Consider the following 6118-nt stretch of genomic DNA (forward strand, 5'->3'; position numbering starts at 1 on the left):
TATATGGGTTCTTTGGTTTAATGCTCAGAGCTAGTTTTGTTGGTAAGCCTCTTCATAACTGATTTTTTTAAATAAAATATAGAAAGTTCTGCTCACAAATGCAATTTTCTTTCTTTTAAAAAAATTATATTGGAGGATAGCTGATTAACAATGTTGTGTTAGTTTCAGGTGTACAGCAAAGTGATTCAGTTATACATAGATATGTATCTATTCTTTTTAAAATTATTTTCCCATTTAGGTTATTACAGAATATTGAGAAGAGTTCCATGTGCTATATAATATGTCTTTGTTGGTTACCTATTTTATTTATTTATTTATTTATATATTCATTTTTTCACAGCCTTAAGGTGCTCTACACATTCAGAGAAACTTCTCTAGTAACAAACTATAGAAATGATCCCTGAACGTATAGTCTTGCCTACCTATTTTAAATGTAGCAGTGTGTACATATCAATCCCCAACTCCCAAGCTATCCCTCTCCTCCACCCTTCCCCCCTGGTAACCATAAATTCATTCTCCAAGTCTGTAAGTTTGTTTCTGTTTTGTATATAAGTTCATTTGTATCATTTTTTTAAAAAAAATTGTATGGAGACACAAAAGACCCCTAATAGCCAAAGGAATTTTGAGGAAGAAAAATGGAGCTGGAGTAACAAGGCTTCTTGATTTTAGACTACATTACAAAGCTACAGTCATCAAAACAATATGGTACTGGCACAAAAACAGAAATATAAATAAATGGAAGAAGATAGAAAGCCCAGAAATAAACAATGGAGAAAAGACAGTCTCTTCAACAAATGGTGTTGGAAAAAATGGACATCTACATGTAAATAAATGAAACTAGAACATTGTTTTACACCATACACAAAAATGAACTCAAAATGGATTAAAGCCCTCAATGTGAGACTGGATACTATAAAACTCTTAGAGGAAAATGTAGGCAGAACACTCTTTGACACAAATTGCAGCAATATCTTTTTCTATCTATCTCCTATAGTAATGAGAAATCAGAAATAAACAAATGGGACCGAATTAAAATCAAAAGCTTTTGTATCACAAAAGAAATCATAAACCAAACAAAAAAGACAACCCACAGAATGGGAGAAAATATTTGCAAACGATGCAAGCGACAAGTCATTAGTCTCCAAAATTTACAAACAGCTCATGTGGCTCAATATTAAAACAAAACAAAACAAAAAAAACCCAATAAAAAAATGGGCAGAAGACCTAAATAAATATTTTGTAATTTTCTTTTAACAAAAATTTATTATTTAATGATTTATCTTTGAGCTAAATTTTACTAATTTGTTTGCTTATTCTGTTGTCTCATTCTGGAGTTCATGCTGTTCATAAAGCTATCAACTTTTTCATTAAATGTATCTGTGGCATCATAAAGTTTATTCTCCTTTTCATTTTTCTTAAAGACAGCAATCATTCAAATGTGGTGGGTTTGTTGTTGTTGTTTTCAATAAATTAACCAGCTTTAGGAGTTCTAGTCCACAAATTTGAAAAATTTAGAAAATAAAATAATCAAAGCTAAAAATTCTCTAATAAATAAGTTCTCATTTGGTGCTTTTAAGGGAGAGTTCTCAGCAAATATGTTAGAGAATAAACTCCAGAATAGAGTTGTCCATTTCTAATTTTAATATATATTTTTAATTTTGTAAAATAATGTACACCCAGAAAAGTACAGTTAAATCAAATATACATTTAAACAAATAATTTAATACCTAACAACCACTCATCGAAAACCAAATATTGTCAGAATTCCACACATGCCAAGCATACCCTCATTGTTACAACCCACTCCCATTGCCTTATTTATAACTGTTAGCCAGAATTTTAAGATGATCATTTCTCTGCTTTTCTTATAGCCATACCATATGTATACATATATGAAATATTGTTTATTTTGCAGCAAATTATCATTTTCAAAAATTACTACAGGATTATTCCTTCTCCTAGATGCTCTTCTACTATGTGATTTTGCCACTCTGCTATCTAAAGGTGGAAAGTAATTCCCCTCCTATTAAAATTGGGCTAGGCTTTGTAACATAATTGCAACTGAATGATGCTATGTGATTTCCCAGGCTTTATGAGAAGGCTTGTAACTTCTGCCTTGGTCTTTTTAAACATTTGTCTCTGAATACTCCCTTTTGGAAGATTTTCTCTCATAATCTAGCAACATGTTTTGAGAAGCATGTGAAGTGCTCTAATCAATTGTCACAGCTGAGCTCAACCATAGAGAACAGTGACTAGCTATATGCCCGAAATGGTCCTGGTTTTAGCACTAAACATCCAGCATATTAGGAACCCCTTCAGTTCCAGGAAAATTGGGACAGTTAGTCAAAGTATCTTATACTCATCCCCACCTAGACACCAAAAATGTGACTATAGAATCTTCTACATAATTACAGCTGCAATCATTCAAGTCACCCACAGCCTTTCAAACCTTCTCAGCTGAAGAATCTAACACAGTGAAGCAGAAAAAAAATTCATCCCCCCATGTTCTATTTGAATTACTGACTCACAGAATTTATGCTAATAACAAGCCAGTTATTATTTTATGCCACTGAGTTTAGAGTACATTTTTACACAATAATACATTTAAAAAATTATAAAATTTTCTTGAACTTTTTATAAATAACATAATTTATACTTTACTGCCTTCATGTTTTTGCAGAATAAATGAATAACAAATTTGAAGATATACAATAGAACAATAAAAATTAAGAAAAAATATGTAAATGAGGCAAATACATAAGACAAAAAACATTGGAACTGCAAGGAGGAATAGACAAATCCACAGTTACAGTTGGAGATTTCAACAGCTCTTTTTTTAGTAATGATAGAGCCAAAAAAAGTAAATCAGTACTGATACAATTGAATAAAACAGCACCACCAGTACACTGGATCCAATTAGCATGTATAGAATACTCTATTCAACAACAAAGTAATACACATTTTTAAAGCTCACATGGAATATTCAGCATGATAGACCATATGTTGTGTCAAAAATCTGAAAAAATGTAAAGGAACAGGAATCATACAAAATATATTCACATTCCACAATGGAACTAAACCAAAATTAATTACAGAAAGATAGCTGGAAAAGCTCCAATTTTGGAGATCAAACAATACACTTCTGAATAACACATGGATCAAAAAAGAAGTGTCAAAAACTAAAAATATTTTCAGGTAAATAAAAATTTAAAATATAATAATATTTCTGAGATAGAAGGAAAGCAGTGCTTCAAAGAAAATCTGTAGCATTAAATGTATATATTATAAAAGAAGTTGGACCTAAAGTGAAGATATAGTTTCCAGGACTTAACACTACATAAATAACAAGTGGAAGCCTAAAGCTAACAGCTGAATATAAATAATAAAATGTAGAGGAGAAATTTATAAACTTAAACTAGTAAATCAAAGGAGAAAATTAACAAACTGGAAAGCTAATTGTTTGGAAAAGAGGAATGAAATTGATAAAGCTGCAGCCAGGTTAAACAAGAGAAAGAGAAAAATTACCAATATGGAATTCTTCAGTTATCGTTACTACTGACTCCATGGAAACCAAGATTATACTAAAGGAATACTACAAATAATTCTAAGGCCACACATTTTGTAATTTAGGTGAAATGTATCAATGATTTGACAGACACAAATTGTCAAATTTCACATGTGGAGAAGTAGATCATCTATACAGTTCTATACACATATTAAGTTGAATCAGTAATGAATAAGTGCAAGGATTCTTCAATATATGCAAATCAATCAATGTGATACATCATATTAACAAACTGAAGGATAAAAACCATATGATAATCTCAATACATACAGAAAAAGCTTTCAACCATATTCAACACCCATTTATTAAAGAAGCTTTCCAAAAAGTAGGCATAGAGGGAACTTACTTCAGCATAATAAAGGCCATATATGACAAACCCACAGCAATCATCATAATCAATGGTGAAAAACTGAAAGCATTTCCACTAAAATCAGGAACAAGACAAGATTGCCCACTCTCACTATTATTATTCAACATTGTTTTGGAAGTTTTAGCCACAGCAATCACAGAAGAAAAAGAAATAAAAGGAATCCAAATTGGAAAAGAAGAACTAAAGCTGTCACTGTTTGTGGATGACATGATACTATACATAGAAAATCCTAAAGATGCTCCCAGAAAACTAGTAGAGCTAATCAATGAATTTGGTAAAGAAGCAGGATAAAAGATTAATGCACAGAATTCTCTTGCATCCCTAAACACTAATGATGAAAAATCTGAAAGAGAAATTAAGAAAACACTCCCATTTACCACTGTAACAGAAAGAATAAAGTACCTAGGAATAAACCTACGTAAGGAGACAAAAGACCTGTATGCAGGAAATTATAAGACACTGATGAAATAAAGTAAAGATGATACAAACAGATAGAGAGATATACCATGTTCTTGGATTGGAAAATCAGCAGTGTGAAAATGACTATACTACACAAAGCAATCTACAGATTCAATGCAATCCCTGTCAAACTACCAATGGCATTTATCACAGAACTAGAACAAAAAAATTTCACAATTTTTATGGAAACACAAAAAAACCCGAATAGCTAAAGCAATCTTGAAAAAGAAAAACCGAGCTGGAGGAATAGAACTCCCTGACTTCAGAGTATACTACTAAGCTACAGTAATCAAGACAGTATGGTACTGGTGCAAAAGCTGAAAGATAGATCAATGAAACTAGATAGAAAGCCCAGAGATAAACCCATGAACATATGATCAGCTTATCTTTGATAAAGGGGGCAGAATATACAATGGAGAAAAGACAGCCTCTTCAATTAGTGGTGCTGGGAAAACTGGACAGCTACATGGAAAAGAATGAAATTAGAGCACTTCCTAACACCATACACAAAAATAAATTCAAAATTGATTAAAGACCTAAATTTAAGGCCAGACCCTATAAAACTCTTAGAGGAAAACATAGGCAGAACACTCTTGGACATAAATCACAGCAAGATCCTTTTTGACTCGTCTCCTGGAGAAATGGATACAATAAAAATAAACAAATGGGACCTAATGAAACTTAAAAGCTTTTACACAGCAAAGGAAGCCATAAACAAGATAAAAAAGACAACTCTCAGAATGAGAGAAAATATTTGCAAACAAAGCAACTGAGAAAGGATTAATCTCCAAAATATACAAGTATCTCATGCAGCTCAATATAAAAAAAAAAAAAAACAAGCAATGCAATCCAAAAAACGGTGGAAGACCTAAATAGATATTTCTGCAAAGAAGCATTCAGATTGCCAACAAACATATAAAAGAATCTCAATATCACTAATCATTAGAGAAATGCAAATCAAAACTGCAATGAGGTATTACCTCACACCATTCAGAATGGCCATCATCAAAAAACCTACAATCAATAAATGCTGGAGAGGGTGGAGAGAAAAGGGAACACTCTTGTACTGTTGGTGGAAATGTAAATCAATAAGGCCACCATGGAGAACAGTATGCAGGTTCCTTAAAAACCTAAATATAGAACTACCATGTGACACAGCAATCCTACTACTTGGCATATACACTGAGGAAACCATAATTCAAAAAGAGACGTGTACCACAATAGCCAGGATATGGAAGCAACCTAAGTGTCCATCAACAGATGAATGGATAAAGAAGATGTGGCACATTTATACAATGGAATACTACTCAGCCATAAAAAGAAACAAAATTGAGTTATTTTTAGTGAGGTGGATGGATCTAGGGACTGTCATATGGAATGAAGTAAGTCACAAAGAGAAAAACAAATACCATATGCTAACACATATATATGGAATCCAAAAATATAAAATTGTTAAGAAGTATCTAGGGGTAGGACAGGAATAAAGGCACAGACAAAGAATTGGCTTGAGGATGCAGGGAGGAGATAGTTTAAGCTGGGACGAAATGAGAGAGTAGCATTGACATATAAACACTACCAAATGTAAAATGGATAGCTAGTGGGAAGCAGCTGCATCCCACCAGGAGATCAGCTCAGTGCTTTGTGACCACCTCGAGTGGTGAGATGGGAATGTGGGAGGGAGACACAAGAGGGAAGGTATATGTGGATATATGTATACATATAGC

The 6118-nt window shown here is 32.6% G+C and overlaps 1 pseudogene; it reads right to left on the minus strand.

Annotated features, from left to right (window-relative positions):
- Nucleotides 1-339: 339 nt before the first annotated feature.
- Nucleotides 340-416, minus strand: LOC136134293 (small nucleolar RNA U3; annotated as a pseudogene).
- Between the last annotated feature and the right edge of the window lie 5702 nt (nucleotides 417-6118).

The sequence above is a fragment of the Phocoena phocoena genome, chromosome 14, assembly GCF_963924675.1.
Source record: "Phocoena phocoena chromosome 14, mPhoPho1.1, whole genome shotgun sequence".
In the NCBI taxonomy this organism is placed as follows: Eukaryota; Metazoa; Chordata; class Mammalia; order Artiodactyla; family Phocoenidae; genus Phocoena; species Phocoena phocoena.